Source organism: Bombina bombina, chromosome 1 (assembly GCF_027579735.1).
Source record: "Bombina bombina isolate aBomBom1 chromosome 1, aBomBom1.pri, whole genome shotgun sequence".
In the NCBI taxonomy this organism is placed as follows: domain Eukaryota; kingdom Metazoa; phylum Chordata; class Amphibia; order Anura; family Bombinatoridae; genus Bombina; species Bombina bombina.
This window is the reverse complement of record NC_069499.1, coordinates 180,183,718-180,199,199: the sequence shown is the minus strand read 5'-3', so window position 1 is coordinate 180,199,199 and position 15,482 is coordinate 180,183,718. Positions and strand designations below refer to the sequence as shown.

General features: G+C 42.7%; 1 protein-coding gene across 9 annotated transcripts in view; it reads right to left on the bottom strand.

The window, feature by feature from the left end:
* The window catches only part of RALGAPA1 (Ral GTPase activating protein catalytic subunit alpha 1), a 1,007,748-nt gene that overhangs the window by 169,300 nt on the left and 822,966 nt on the right, over positions 1–15,482 (bottom strand). The window lies entirely within an intron of this gene.

Here is a 15,482-nt window from a genome sequence, read left to right as displayed (position 1 = left end):
AAAAAGAAAGAGAAGTAGCCGTAGCTTTCTGACCCTTACGTTTTCCAGAGAAAATGACAAACAGAGAAGAAGACTGACGAAAGTCTTTAGTTGCTTGTAAGTAAAACTTCAAAGCACGGACTACGTCCAAATTGTGCCGAAGACGTTCCTTCTGAGGAGGAGGATTAGGACACAAGGAAGGAACAACAATCTCCTGATTAATGTTCCTGTCTGAAACAACCTTAGGAAGGAACCCTAGTTTAGTACGTAAAACTATCTTATCCAAATGGAAAATAAGGTAAGGCGAATTGTATTGCAACACCGAAAGCTCAGACACTCTTCGAGCTTAAGAAATAGCAACAAGAAATAAAACTTTCCAAGATAACAACTTAATATCTAAGGAATGCATAGGCTCAAACGGGGCCCCTTGAAGAACTTTAAGAACTAAATTCAAACTCCATGGAGGAGTAACTGGTTTAAACACAGGCCTGATCCTAACCAAGGCCTGACAGAAGGATTGAACATCTGAGACATCAGCCAGACGTTTGTAGATAAGGCAGAGATCTGACCCCTTAGGGAACTTGTCTATAAACCCTTCTCCAATCCTTCTTGAAGAAAAGACAAAATTCTGGGAATCCTAACTCTACTCCATGAGTAGTCCTTGGATTCACACCAATAAAGATATTTACGCCATTTCTTATAGTAAATCTTTCTAGTTACAGGCTTAAGCGCCTGAATCAAGGTCTCTATGACCGAATCAGAAAACCCCCGCTTGGATAGAATTAAGCGTTCAATCTCCAAGCAGTCAGCTTCAGAGAAATTAGATTTGGATGAAGGAAGGGTCCTTGAATGAGAAGATCCTTCCTCAATGGCAGTCTCCAAAGTGGCAGGGATGACATGTCTACCAGATCGGCATACCAAATCCTGTGAGGCCAAGCAGGAGCAATGAGGATCACTGATGCCTTCTCCTGATTGATTCGAGCAATGACCCGAGTAAGAAGAGCAAACGGGGGGAAAATATATGCTAGGCTGAAGGACCAAGGAACTGCTAGAGCATCTATCAGTTCCGCCTGAGGATCCGTGGACCTTGACCCGGATCTCGGGAGCTTGCATTCTGACGAGATGCCATGAGATCTAACTCCGGGCCGACCCCATTTGAGAATCAGGTTGGAGAATACTTCCGGATGGAGTTCCCACTCTCCCGGATGAAAGGTCTGCCTGTTTAGAAAATCCGCATCCCAGTTGTCCACCCCTGGGATGTGGATCGCTGACAGATGGCAAGAATGGGCCTCCGCCCACCGGATTATCTTGGCTACCTCTGTCATCACTAAGGAACTCCTCGTTATTCCCTGATGATTGATGTAAGCCACTGTCGTTATGTTGTCCGTCTGGAATCTGATGAACTGGGCCGAAGCCAACTGAGGCCAGGCCAGAAGAGCATTGAAGTTCACCCTCAGTTCCAGGATGTTTATAGGAAGAACAGACTCCCTGAGCCTTTAGAGGACCCCAGACAGCTCCCCACCCTAGAAGGCTGGCATCTGTTGTCACAATCACCCAGGATGGTCTGCGAAAGCATGTTCCCTGGGATAGATGATCCAGAGACAACCACCATTGAAGAGAATCCCTTAACTCCTGCTCCAGGGTTATTTGAGGAGACATCAAAAATGGCATCACAAATGAAATTATTAGCATGTTGAATCAACTTAACAATGCTAGACAAATCATGATCCAATAATTGTTGCGCTAAAGTTTCCAACCAAAAAGTTGAAGCAGCTGCAACATCAGCCAAAGAAATTGCAGGCCTAAGAAGATGACCTGAATATAACTAAGCTTTCCTTAGATAAGATTCAAGTTTCCTATCTAAAGGATCTTTAAAAACAGAATTTATGCTTACCTGATAAATTTCTCTCTCTTACGGTGTATCTAGTCCACGGATTCATCCTTACTTGTGGGATATTCTCAATCCCTACAGGAAGTGGCAAAGAGAGCACACAGCAGAGCTGTCCATATAGCTCCCCTCAGGCTCCGCCCCCCCAGTCATTCGACCGACGGTTAGGAGAAAAAGGAGAACCATAGTGTGCAGTGGTGACTGTAGTTTTACAAAAAAATAAATTTGAACCTGACTTAATTGCCAGGGCGGGCCGTGGACTGGATACACCGTAAGAGAAAGAAATTTATCAGGTAAGCATAAATTCTGTTTTCTCTTACATTGGTGTATCCAGTCCACGGATTCATCCTTACTTGTGGGAACCAATACCAAAGCTTTAGGACACGGATGAAGGGAGGGAACAAGTCAGGTAACTTAAACGGAAGGCACCACTACTTGCAAAACCTTTCTCCCAAAAAAATAGCCTCCGAAGAAGCAAAAGTATCAAATTTGCAAAATTTGGCAAAAGAAAATCGCTGCTTTACAAATCTGTTCAACAGAAGCCTCATTCTTGAAAGCCCATGAGGAAGCCACAGCTCTGGTGGAAAGAGCTGTAATTCGTTCAGGAAGCTGCTGTTCAGCAGTCTCATAAGTCAATCGGATAATGCTTTTCAGCCAAAAAGAAAGAGAGGAAGCGATAGCTTTTTGACCTCTCCTCTTACCAAAAACAAGGATGACGTGTGTCTGAAATCTTTAGTTGCTTTTAAATAGAATTTTAAAGCACGAACCACATCAAGATTGTGTAACAGCCGTTCCACATCAAGATTGTGTAACAGCCGTTCCTTCTTAGAAACTGAATTAGGACACAGAGAAGGAACAATGATTTCCTGGTTAATATTCTTATTAGAAACCACTTTTGGAAGGAAACCAGGTTTTGTACGCAAAACAACCTTATCTGCATGAAACACCAGATAGGGTGAATTACACTGCAAAGCAGACAATTCTGTAACTGTTCGAGCAGAAGAAATAGTTACCAAAAACAAAACTTTCCAAGATAATCATTTAATATCTATGGAATATAAAGGTTCAAACGGAACCCCTTGAAGGACAGAAAGAACTAAATTTAGACTCCATGGAGGAGCCACAGGTTTATAGAAACATAGATATTGACGGCAGATAAGAGCCATAGGCCCAGCAAGTCTGCCCCACCTTACCTAACAGTATAAACTTATCTAGTTCGTAGGATAGCCCTATGCTTGTCCCATGCATTTTTAAAGTCCCCCACAGTGTTTGTTGCTACTACCTCTTGAGGAAGTTTATTCCATAAATCAATCACTCTTTCTGTAAAGAAGTGCTTCCTCAAATTACTCCTGAATCTACTACCCTTTAGCTTGAGCTCATGACCCCTTGTTCTTGAATTTTCCATTTTATGTAAAATACCCACAGCCTCAGTTTTACTAAACCCTTTAATGTACTTGAAAGTTGCTATCATATCACCTCTTTCCCTTCTCTCCTCTAAGCTATACATATTTAGGTCATTGAGCCTATCCTGGTAAGTTTTATTTTTTAGACCATGTACCATTTTGGTAGCCCTCCTTTGCACAGATTCAAGTTTGTTAATATCCTTCTGAAGATATGGCCTCCAGAACTGCACACAATACTCAAGATGAGGCCTAACTAATGATCTATAAAGTGGCATAAGAACCTTACTATTTCTGCTGCAAATACCTCTACCAATACATCCAAGCATTCTGCTAGCCTTACTCGCTGCCTTACTACATTGTTTACTAAGTTTTAAATCATCTGAAATAATAATTCCCAAGTCCTCTTCCTCGTCTGTAACAGTCAGTAAAGTGTCATTGAGTCTGTAATTAACATTTGGATTTTTCTTCCCTAAATGCTGATTCAGACTAAAGCCTATGCAAACGCTTGAACGTCTGGTACTTCCGCCAGACGCCTGTGAAACAGAATAGATAGAGCAGATATCTGTCCCTTTAAGGAACTAGCTGACAATCCTTTCTCCAATCCTTCTTGGAGAAATGACAAAATCCTAGGAATCCTAATCTTACTCCACAAGTAACCCTTGGATTCACACCAACAAAGATATTTCCGCCATATCTTATAGTAAATGTTCCTGGTGACAGGTTTTCTAGCCTGGATCAAAGTATCTATAACTGATCCAGAGAACCCACGCTTAGATAGAATTAAGCGTTCAATCTCCAAGCAGTCAGCTGCAGAGAACTAGATTTGGATGCTTGAGTGGACCCTGAATTAGAAGATCCTGCCACGATGGCATTGTCCATGGTGGAACAGATGACATGTCCACTAGGTCTGCATACCAAGTCCTGCGTGGCCACGCAGGCGCTATCCAAAATTACCGAAGCCTTCTCCTGTTTGATTCTGGCTACCAGACGAGGGAGAAGGGGAAACGGTGGAAAAACATAAGCCAGATTGAAGGACCAAGGCGCTACTAGAGCATCTATCTATGCCGCCTTGGGGTCCCTGGACCTGGATCCGTAAAGAGAAAGTTTGGAGTTCTGACGGGACGCCATCTGATCCAACTCTGGAATACCCCATAGCTGGGTAAGCTGAGCAAAAACCTCCGGAAGGAGTTCCCACTCCCCCGGGTGAAAGGTCTGACGACTCAGAAAATCCGCCTCCCAGTTGTCTATTCCTGGGATGTGAATTGCAGATAGGTGGCAGGAGTGATCCTCCGCCCATTTGATGATCTTGGATACTTCCTTCATCGCTAGGGAACTCTTTGTTCCTCCCTGATGATTGATGTACGCTACAGTCGTGATGTTGTCCGACTGAAACCTGATGAACCTGGCCTCCGCTAGTTGAGGCTATGCCTGGAGCGTGTTGAATATCGCTCTCAGTTCCAAAATGTTTATCGGGAGAAGAGACTCTTCCCGAGACCATAGGCCCTGAGCTTTCAGGAAGTCCCAGACCGCACCCCAGCCTAACAGACTGGAATCGGTCGTGACAATGATCCACTCTGGTCTGCGGAAGCACATTCCCTGAGACAGGTGATCCTGAGACAACCACCAGAGAAGATAATCTCTGGTTTTCTCGTCCATTTGTATCTAAGGAGACAATCTGCATAATCCCCATTCCACAGCTTGAGCATGCACAGCTGCAGTGGTCTGAGATGAATTCTGGCAAAGGGAACAACGTCCATTGCCGCAACCATTAACCCGATTACCTCCATGCACTGAGCCACAGAAGGCCGAGGAACAGAATGAAGAACTCGGCAAGTAGTTAAAAGTTTTAACTTCCTGACCTCCGTCAGAAATATTTTCATCTCTACCGAGTCTATTAGCGTTCCCAGGAAGGGAACCCTTTTGAGCGGGGACAGAGAATTTTTTTCGACGTTCACCTTCCACCCGTGAGACCTTGGAAAGGCCAGAACTATTTCTGTATGAGCCTTGGCTCTTTGAAAAGATGACGCTAGAATTAATATGTCGTCCAGATAAGGTGCTACTGCAATGCCCCGCGGTCTTAGTACCGCTAGAATGGACCCTAGCACCTTTCTGAAAATTCTTGTCCAGAAAGGCGAACCTTAGGAACTGATGGTGATCTTTGTGGATAGGAATATGTAGGCACGCATCCTTTAAATCCACGGTAGTCATATATTGATCTTCCTGGATCAATGGTAAGATTGTCCGAATGGTTTCCATTTTGAATGATGGAACTCTGAGGAATTTGTTTAGAATTTTTAAATCCAGGATTGGCCTGAAAGTTCCTTCCTTTTTGGGAACTACAAACAGGTTTGAGTAAAACCCAGTCCTGCAGTTGGAACTGGGTGTATCACTCCCATCTTTAGAAGATCTTCTACACAGCGTAAGAACGCCTGTTTCTTTGTCTGGTCTGAAGACAAAAGAGAAATGTGGAACCTTCCCCTTGGGGGAGTCTCTTCGAATTCTAGAAGATACCCTTGAGCAACAATTTCTAATGCCCAGGGATCTGGAACATCTCTTGCCCAAGCGAGAGCAAGAGAGAAAGTCTGCCCCCGACTAGATCCGGTCCCGGAGCGGGGGCTACCCTTTCATGCTGTCTTGGTAGCAGCAGCAGGCTTCTTGGCCTGTTTACCCTTGTTCCAGCCCTGCAAAGGCTTTTATGTTGCTTTGGGCTGGGAAACGTTACCCTCTTGCTTTGCGGATGCAGAGGTTGAAGCAGGTCCGCTCCTGAAGTTGCGAAAGGAGCGCAAATTAGCCTTAAAAGGTCTATCTTGTGGAAGGGCATGGCCCTTTCCTGATAGTAATTTTGTTTTGGACGACACCTCAGCCGACCATGATTTGAGCCAGAGCGCTCTTCGCGCCACAATGGCAAAACCAGAATCTTTCGCCGCTAATTTAGTTAATTGTAAAGCGGCATCTGTAATGAAAGAATTAACCAGCTTTAGAGCATGAATTCTATCCATGACTTCGTCATATGAAGTGTCTCCCTCTGGAGCGACTCCTCGAGCGCCTCAACCAAAAAGCCGCTGCAGTAGTTACAGGAATAATGCAGGCAATTGGTTGAAGAAGGATACCTTGTTGAACAAATATTTTCTTTAGTAACCCTTCTAATTTGTTATCCATAGGATCTTTGAAAAAACAACTGTCTTCTATTGGTATAGTTGTGCCCTTAGCTAGTGTTGAAACTGCTCCCTCTACCTTAGGGACCGCCTGCCACGCGTCCCGCCTGGGGTCATTTATGGGGAACATTTTCTTAAAGATAGGGGGGGGGAATAAAAGGTACGCCTGGTCTCTCCCACTCCCTAGTCACAATATCCGCCACCCTCTTAGGGATCGGAAACGCATCAGTGTATACAGGGACTTCTAAAAACTTGTCCATATCAGTGTATACAGGGACTTCTAAAAACTTGTCCATTTTACACAATTTTTCTGGGACCACCATAGGGTCACAATCAACCAGCGTAGCTAAAACCACCTTAAGCAGTACGCGGAGGTGTTCCAGCTTAAATTTAAACGCTAAGAAATCTGATTCTGCCCGCTGAGAAATTTTACCTGCGTCACAAATTTCTCCCTCAGACAGTACATCCCTCACCGCCACGTCAGAGGGTTGTGAGGGTAGAACAGATAAATTATCCTAAACTTCTGATTGCTCATCCTCTGTTCTTAAAACTGAGCTATCACGCTTTTTAGGAAAAACAGGCAGTTTGGATAGAAATGCTGCAAGGGAATTATCCATGAAGGTTGCTAATTGTTGCAATGTAATAGGGGCCAATGCGCTAGAGATACTAGGCATCGCTTGCGCGGGCGTAACTAGTGTCGACACATGGGGAGAGGAAGGAGGGCTATCCTCATTACCTTCCGTTAAAGAATCATCTTGGGCCACATTTTTAAGTGTCACTGCATGGTCTTTAAAATGTTTGGATATGTTAGCACACTTTAAACACAATTGTAAAAGGGGGGACCGCCATGGCTTTTAAAGACATAAAACAAGGTCTATCTGTAGGCTCAGACATGTTAAACAGACTTAGACAGCACTCAAATACAGTAAAATACAATTTTTGAAAAAACAGTAGTGTGCCTTTAAATAATAAAAAGCGCATACTTTTTTACTAAACCTCCAATCTTTATGAAATTTTCACCATATGATCCTAATGCTTTGAAATGATTGCACGGTAAATTTCAAGTCAATTAACCCCCTACTGCCCAAACCGGAGCAAATTAACCATGCCACAGCTTTTGCTGTGTCCTACCTTCCTTGGGGATTAGTTTTGATCGAAAATAAACCTCTCTGAAGTCCTCAAGTAATCTTTGGACCCTTCACATGTATCTGCATGAAGCTGTTTGTAAAATCAACTGCGCAACTGAGGCGCGAAATTCAGGCCCCCTCCATCTTCCCTCAGGAGTTTGTGGGGCCTTCCCAAGCCAAAATAGGTGTCTAAATATATGCCATGCGGAATAAAACCCCAAAAAGTGTTATAAATGCAATATAAAACTTGTATTAATGTCAGATTATCTTAAAAAATAATCGATTGCCCCTTAACAGTGTCCACCAGTGTTTTGAGCCCTTACAAATAAGCCTTCCTTCTATACTAAGTCTCAGAATATGGCTTACCTTTTCCCATGGGGATTCTGTCAGTCTTCTAGCATTACTAACTCTTGACTAGAAAAAAATGACTGAAACATACCTTAAAGCAGTTAAGCCTGCAAACTGTTCCCCCCAACTGAAGTTTTCCTGTACTCAACAGTCCTGCGTGGGAACAGCAATGGATTTTAGTTACAAGGTGCTAAAATAATTTCCCTCTCAGCAGAATCTTCATCATTTTCTGCCTCAGAGTAAATAGTACAAACCGGCACTATTTTAAAATAACAAACTTTTGATTGAAGAAATAAAAAACTACAAACTAACACCACATTCCCTTTACACTTCTGTGGAGATGCTACTTGTTAGAGCGGCAAAGAGAATGACTGGGGGGGCGGAGCCTGAGGGGAGCTATATGGACAGCTCTGCTGTGTGCTCTCTTTGCCACTTCCTGTAGGGATTGAGAATATCCCACAAGTAAGGATGAATCTGTGGACTGGATACACCAATGTAAGAGAAAGAAGTACTATCTTCCGTAGGAATAGTAGTACATTTAGCAAGAGTAGAGATAGCCCCATCAACTTTGGGGATCTTTTCCCAAAACTCCATCTAACTGCTGGCAAAGGATACAATTTTTAAACCTTGAAGAAGGAATAAAAAAAAGTACCAGGCCTATTCCATTCCTTAGAAATCATATCAGAAATAGCATCAGGAACTGGAAAAACCTCCGGAATATCCACAGGAGGTTTATAAACAGAATTTAAACGTTTACTAGTTTTAATATCAAGAGAACTAGTTTCCTCCATATCTAATGTAATCAACACTTCTTTTAACAAGGAACAAATATACTCCACTTTAAATAAATAAGAGGATTTGTCAGTGTCAATATCTTAGGCAGGATCTTCTGAATCAGATAGATCCTCGTCAGAGAAGGATAATTCAGTATGTTGCTGGTCATTTGAAATTTCATCAACCTTATGAGAAGTTTTAAAAGACCTTTTACGATTATTAGAAAGGCGGAATGGCAGACAAAGCCTTCTGAATAGAATCAGAAATAAATTCTTTTAAATTTACAGGTATAGCTTGTGCATTAGATGTTGAGGGAACAGCAACAGGTAATGAACTACTACTGATGGATACATTCCCTGCATGTAAAAGTTTATCATGACAACCATTACAAACCACAGCTGGAGGTATAACCCCCACAAATTTACAACAAATGCACTTAGCTTTGGTAGAACTGTTATTAGGCCGCAGGGTTCCATCAGTGATTTCTGAGACAGGATCAGATTGAGACGTCTTGCAAATGTAAGAGAAAAAAACAACATATAAAGCAAAATTATCAATTTCCTTATATGGCAGTTTCAGGAATGGGAAAAAATGCAAACAGCATAGCCCTCTGACATAGAAAAAAGGCAGGAGGCAAATAGAAAAGGAGTCTTAAATAATGAAAATATTTGGCGTCAAATATGACGCACAACAAACAGAAAAATATTTTTTGGCGCCAAAAACGTCCGGAAACGACACACTCGCGTCATAGATGACGCAACCTTGTGAAAGGGCTCAGCGTCAACTAAGACGCCGGAAATGACGAATTTGCGTCAATGAACGTAACTTCGCGGCAGAACAATCTCGTGTCAAGAATGACGCAATAAACTCTGGCATTCTGCGCCCTCGCGAGCCTAATAGAATCTAAATCTGAACCAAACAATTTCTTACCCTGAAAGAAAAGAGATAATTTAGATTTAGACAGCATATCAGCAGACCAGTATTTAAAGTAACATAAAACCCACATTTATTCTTTCATAATTCAGATAGAACATACAATTTTAAACAACTTTGCAATACTTCTATCATCAAATTTTCTTTGTTTTCTTGTTATTCTTTGTTACAACGCATTTATGTAAACTCAAGAGTGTTCATGTACCAAAAAATGACAGGGAGGGCCGTGGACTCGTCATATCGTAGAAGAAATTAATTTATCAGGTAAGCATAAATTTACTTTTCTTCTACAAGAGGAGGGACAAGGGAGGGACAAGACAGAGACCTAAACCGAAGGCACCACTGCTTGAAGAACCTTTCTCCCAAAACCAGCCTCAGCAGAAGCAAAAGTATCAAATTTGGAAAATTTGGAAAAAGTATGAAGAGACGACCAAGTTGCAGCCTTGCAAATCTGTTCAACAGAAGCATCGTTTTTAAATGCCCATGAGGAAGCCCAGCCCTAGTAGAATGAGCCATAGTTCTTTCAGGAGGCTGCTATCCAGCAGTCTCATATGCCAGACGGATGATACTCTTCAGCCAAAAAGAAAGGGAGGTAGCCGTAGCTGACCCCTACGCTTTCCAGAATAAACAATGAATAATGAAGATGATTGACGGAAATCCTTAGTCGTCTGCAAGTAAAACTTCAAGGCACGGACCACGTCCAAGTTATGCAACTTGCGCTCCTACTTAGAAGAAGGATTAGGACATAATGAAGGAACAACAATTTCCTGATTAATATTCTTATTAGAAACAACCTTGGGAAGGAAACCAGGTTTGGTACATAAAACCACCTTATCAGAATGGAAGATAAGATAAGGTGAATCACATTAAAACGCTGAAAGCTCAAAAACTCTACGAGCAGAAGAAATAGCAACCAAAAACAAAACTTTGCAAGATAACGGCTTACTATCTATGGAATGCATAGGTTCAAACGGAACCCCTTGAAGAACATTAAGAACTAAATTCAAACTCCAGGGCGGAGCAATTGGTCTAAACACAGGCTTAATTCTGGTTAAAGACTGACAAAAAACTGAACGTCTGGAACATCTGCCAAACGTTTGTGAAGTAAAACGGACAAAGCAGAGATCTGCCCCTTTAAGGATCTCGCTGATAACCCTTTCTCCAATCCTTCTTGGAGAAAAGACAGAATCCTGGGAATCCTAACTCTACTCCATGAGTAGCCCTTGGATTCACACCAAAAAAGATATTTACGCCATATCTTATGATAAATCTTTCTAGTGACAGGCTTACGTGCCTGAATCAAAGTATCAATGAACGCATCAGAGAAACCCCGCTTAGATAACATCAAGCGTTCAATCTCCAAGCAGTCAGCTGCAGAGAAATTAGATTTGGATGTTGGAAAGGACCCTGAATGAGAAGGTCCTGTCTCACTGGGAGTTTCCATGGAGGCAGAGAGGACATGTCCACTAGATCTGCATACCAAGTCCTGCGTGGCCATGCAGGTGCGATTAGAATTACCGAAGCTCTCTCCTGTTTGATCCGAGCAATCAAGGAGAGGAAACGGTGGAAACACATAAGCTAGGTTGAACGACCAAGGCACTGCCAAGGCATCTATTAGTTCTGCCTGAGGATCCCTCGATCTGGATCCGTATCTTGGGAGCTTGGCATTCTGTCGAGACGCCATCAGATCCAATTCCGGTCTGCCCCATCGGAGAATCAGAGAGGCAAATACCTCCGGATGGAGTTCCCACTCCCCCGGATGAAAAGCCTGGCGGCTTAAATAGTCCGCTTCCCAGTTGTCCACTCCTGGGATGTAGATTGCTGACAGATAACAAGAGTGGGTCTCCGCCCATCAAATTATCTTGGATACTTCTGTAATCGCTAAGGAACTCCTCGTTCCTCCCTGATGATTGATGTAAGCTACAGTCGTGATGTTGTCCGACTGGAATCTGATCAATTTGGCCGAAGCCAACTGAGGCCACGCCTGAAACGCATTGTATATTTCTCTCAATTCCAGAATATTGTTTGGAAGTAGAGACTCCACCTGAGTCCATACACCCTGAGCCTTCAGAGAATTCCAGACTGCACCCCAGCCCAGTAGACTGGCGTCCGTTGTCACTATCACCCACGAGGGTCTGCGGAAACACGTCCCTTGGGACAGATGATCCGGCGACAACCACCAAAGAAGAGAGTCTCTGGTCTCTTGATCCAGATTTATCGGAGGAGATAAATTTGTATAGTCCCCATTCCATTGTCCGAGCATGCACAGTTGCAATGGTCTGAGATGAAACTGAGCAAACGGAACGATGTCTATTGCCGCCACCATCAATCCAATTACCTCCATACACTGAGCCACTAATGGCCGACGATTGGACTGAAGGGCTCGGCATGTATTTAGAACTTTTGACTTTCTGACCTCTGTCAGAAATATCTTCATGTCTATAGAATCAATCAGAGTTCCCAAAAAGGGAACCCTTGTCTGTAAAATTAGTGAACTCTTTTCTAGATTCACCTTCCACCCGTGAGTTCTCAGAAAGGACAACACTGTGCCTGTATGAGACTTTGTCAGATAAGTTGACGCCTGAATCAAAATGTCGTCCAGATAAGGCGCCACTGCTATGCCCCACGGTCTGAGAACTGCCAGAAGGGACCATAGAACCTTCGTGAAGATCCTGAGTGCTGTGGCCAACCCGAAGGGAAGAGCCACAAATTGAAAATGTCTGTCCAGGAAGGCAAACCTTAGGAACTGATGATGATCCTTGAAGGATGTATACCTTCATATTCCTATCCACAAGTCCACGGTATTCATATATTGACCCTCCTGGATCATTGGTAAAATTGTTCAGATAGTCTCCATCTTGAACGATGGAACTCTGAGAAACTTGTTTAGACTCTTGAGATCTAAAATGGGTCTGAACGTCCCCTCTTTTTTGGGAACCACGAAAAGATTTGAGTAAAAACCCTGTCCCTGTTCTAGTCTTGGAACGGTACGAATTACTCCCATAGTAGAGAGGTCTTATACACAATGTAAGAACCCCTCTCTTTTTATCTGGTTTACAGACAATCGTGAAAGAAGAAATCTCCCTATTGGGAGAAATTTTTTGAATTCCAGTTGATACCCGTGGGTCACGATTTCCAGTGCCCAGGGGTCCTGAACATCTCTTGCCCAAGCCTGGGCAAAGAAAGAAAGTCAGCCCCCTACTAGATCCGGTCCCGGATCGGGGGCCGCCCCTTCATGCTGTCTTTGTAGCAGCAGCAGGCTTCTTCTTCTTGGGTTGTTTACCCTTGTTCCAAACCTGATTGGGTCTGATTGGGTCTCCAGACGGAGTTGGACTGAACAAAATTCCCTTCTTGCTTTGTGGAAGAAGAGGGTACTCCTTTAAAATTCTGAAAGGAACGAAAATTATTTTGTTTACCCCTCATCTTAACAGACTTATCCTGAGGTAGAGCGTGACCTTTACCTCCAGTAATGTCAGAAATAATTTCCTTCAAATCAGGCCCGAATAGACTCTTCTAGAGCATCAAACCAAAAGGCAGCTGCAGTAGTAACTGGAACAATGCAGGTTGTTTGTTGTAAAAGGAAACCCTGATGAATAAACAATTTCTTAAGAAGACCCTCTAATTTCTTATCCATAGGGTCTTTGAAAGCACAACTGTCCTCAATAGGAATAGTTGTACGCTTAGCCAGGGTAGATATAGCCCCCTCCACCTTAGGGACAGTCTGCCAAGACTCCCGAATGGTGTTTTATATGGGATACATCTTCTTGAAATTAGGAGGCGGAGAGAACGGTATACCCGGTCTGTCCCACTCTTTTTTAATAATCTCTGAAATTCTCTTAGGAACCGGAAAAACATCAGTGTAAGCGGGTACTTCTAGATATTTGTCCATTTTACACAATTTCTCTGGTGGTACCATAATAGGGTCACAGTCATCCAGCGTCGCTAAGACCTCCCGAAGTAACAGGCGGAGGTGTTCTAGCTTAAATTTAAAGGACATGACGTCCGAATCTGTCTGAGGTAACATACTTCCTGGGTCCGAAAGTTCTCAATCAGACAAAAGTTCCCTGACCCCCAACTCAGAGCCCTGGGAGGGTACATCGGAAATAGCCAACAAAGCATCAGGGGATTCAGTATTCACATTTATTCCTGACCTACTGCGTTTACCCTGTAACACTGGTAATTTAGATAATACCTCTGTAAGGGTAGTTGACAAAACTGCAGCCATATCCTGCAGAGTAAAAGAATTAGACGCATTTGAGGAACTCAGCGTCACTTGTGTGGGCGTTAATGGTTGTGACACTTGGGGAGAATTAGATGGTACATCCTGATTATCTTCAGATTGAGAATCATCCTTAGGCACACTTTCTTTATATAAAATATGCTTTTTACATTGTAAGGCCCTTTCAGTACAAGAGGTACACAAAGTAAGCAGGGGTTCCACAATGGCTTCTAAACACACAGAACAAGGAGTTTCTTCAAGTTCAGACATGTTAAACAGACTAGCAATAGCCACAATAGTCGTAAATCACCTCATATAATGATTCAAAAAACTTTTAGAAAAAAACGTACTGCGCCTTTAAGAAATAAAAGCGCAACAATTTTTCCCAAACTGTACTAACAACGTTTAAAAACGCTAAACGGAAAATTATTGTACCCTATAAGCATAGGAGAAATTACCCTTTAAAAAACATTTTAATGCAAAAATATATTTTTTAACAATGAAAATGACCCCTGCACCTCCCTGCCCTCAGGGTACTGAAAACTGACTCGACAACGATCCGGTGACTACTAAAACAACTTTAAGCCCCACCGGAGCTAATGCCTGCTGCCTTCTTAGAGAGAAAACTGCGTGAAATAGGCCCCGCCTATCAAGGACGTCGCATCAACAAACAGCCTAACCACATGGGAAGCAGTTTGAAAAAGAAAAGCCATGTGGTCCCCTGTATATTAATACTTTAATAAATAACTGCAGCCCTTATTGACCTTAATATAAAGCATATACATGTCAAGCTGCCTCCCAGTGTCAAGCCCATATAAACATGCAAACCGTAGTAGCAAAATGTTTAAACACAGGAATTTCAGTAAGACCCTCAGTCAACAGGTCTACTGCTTACCCCTTCCCTTGCAGGGAAAAAATGTCAGCCAGTTCTGATATAACAAGTCTCCTCAGAAATAAAAGACTGAACAAACCTCAATCCTGCTTGTAGCATAACACCGTTCTCCACACTGAAGATTTCTCTTGCACTACCTTCAGAAGTTCTGTGGGAACCATAATGGATCTTAGTAACGTTTGCTAAGATCATCAACCTCAGGGCAGAAAAACTTCTTCATTCCTTAAAAATTTCTCCCTGAGGAAAATAGTACACACCGATACCATTTTAAAATAAAAAACTTCTTGATTGAAGAATCTAAAACTAACACCTCACTTTACCTCTTCCTATTACTAACACAAGCAAAGAGAATGACTGGGGGTGGAGAGGAGGGAGGAGCTATATATACAGCTCTGCTGTGGTGCTCTTTGCCACTTCCTGTTAGCAGGAGGATAAATCCCACAAGGATGAAATCCGTGGACTCGTCATATCTTGTAGAAGAAACAAGGACTAAGAGTGTGAGACCCGAAAGTAGCCCTTGTTTTGTACCTGCTCCCCCTCTTTTTTATGGGATAAAGTATTTTGGAAATTAAATGGTGCAGCTGACTTTAGTTTCTATGCTGTTTCGCGGTTTGCAGTGACCGACATGACTTGCACACTTTTTGGAATATTATTGTGCTGGATTTTTTTCTGTTTTAAAGGAAACGGGTATGCTAGATGAAAGTCACATGGACATACTAAGGTGACTATTATGTGAGCCTTTGGATCTTGTACAATAGCTTGGA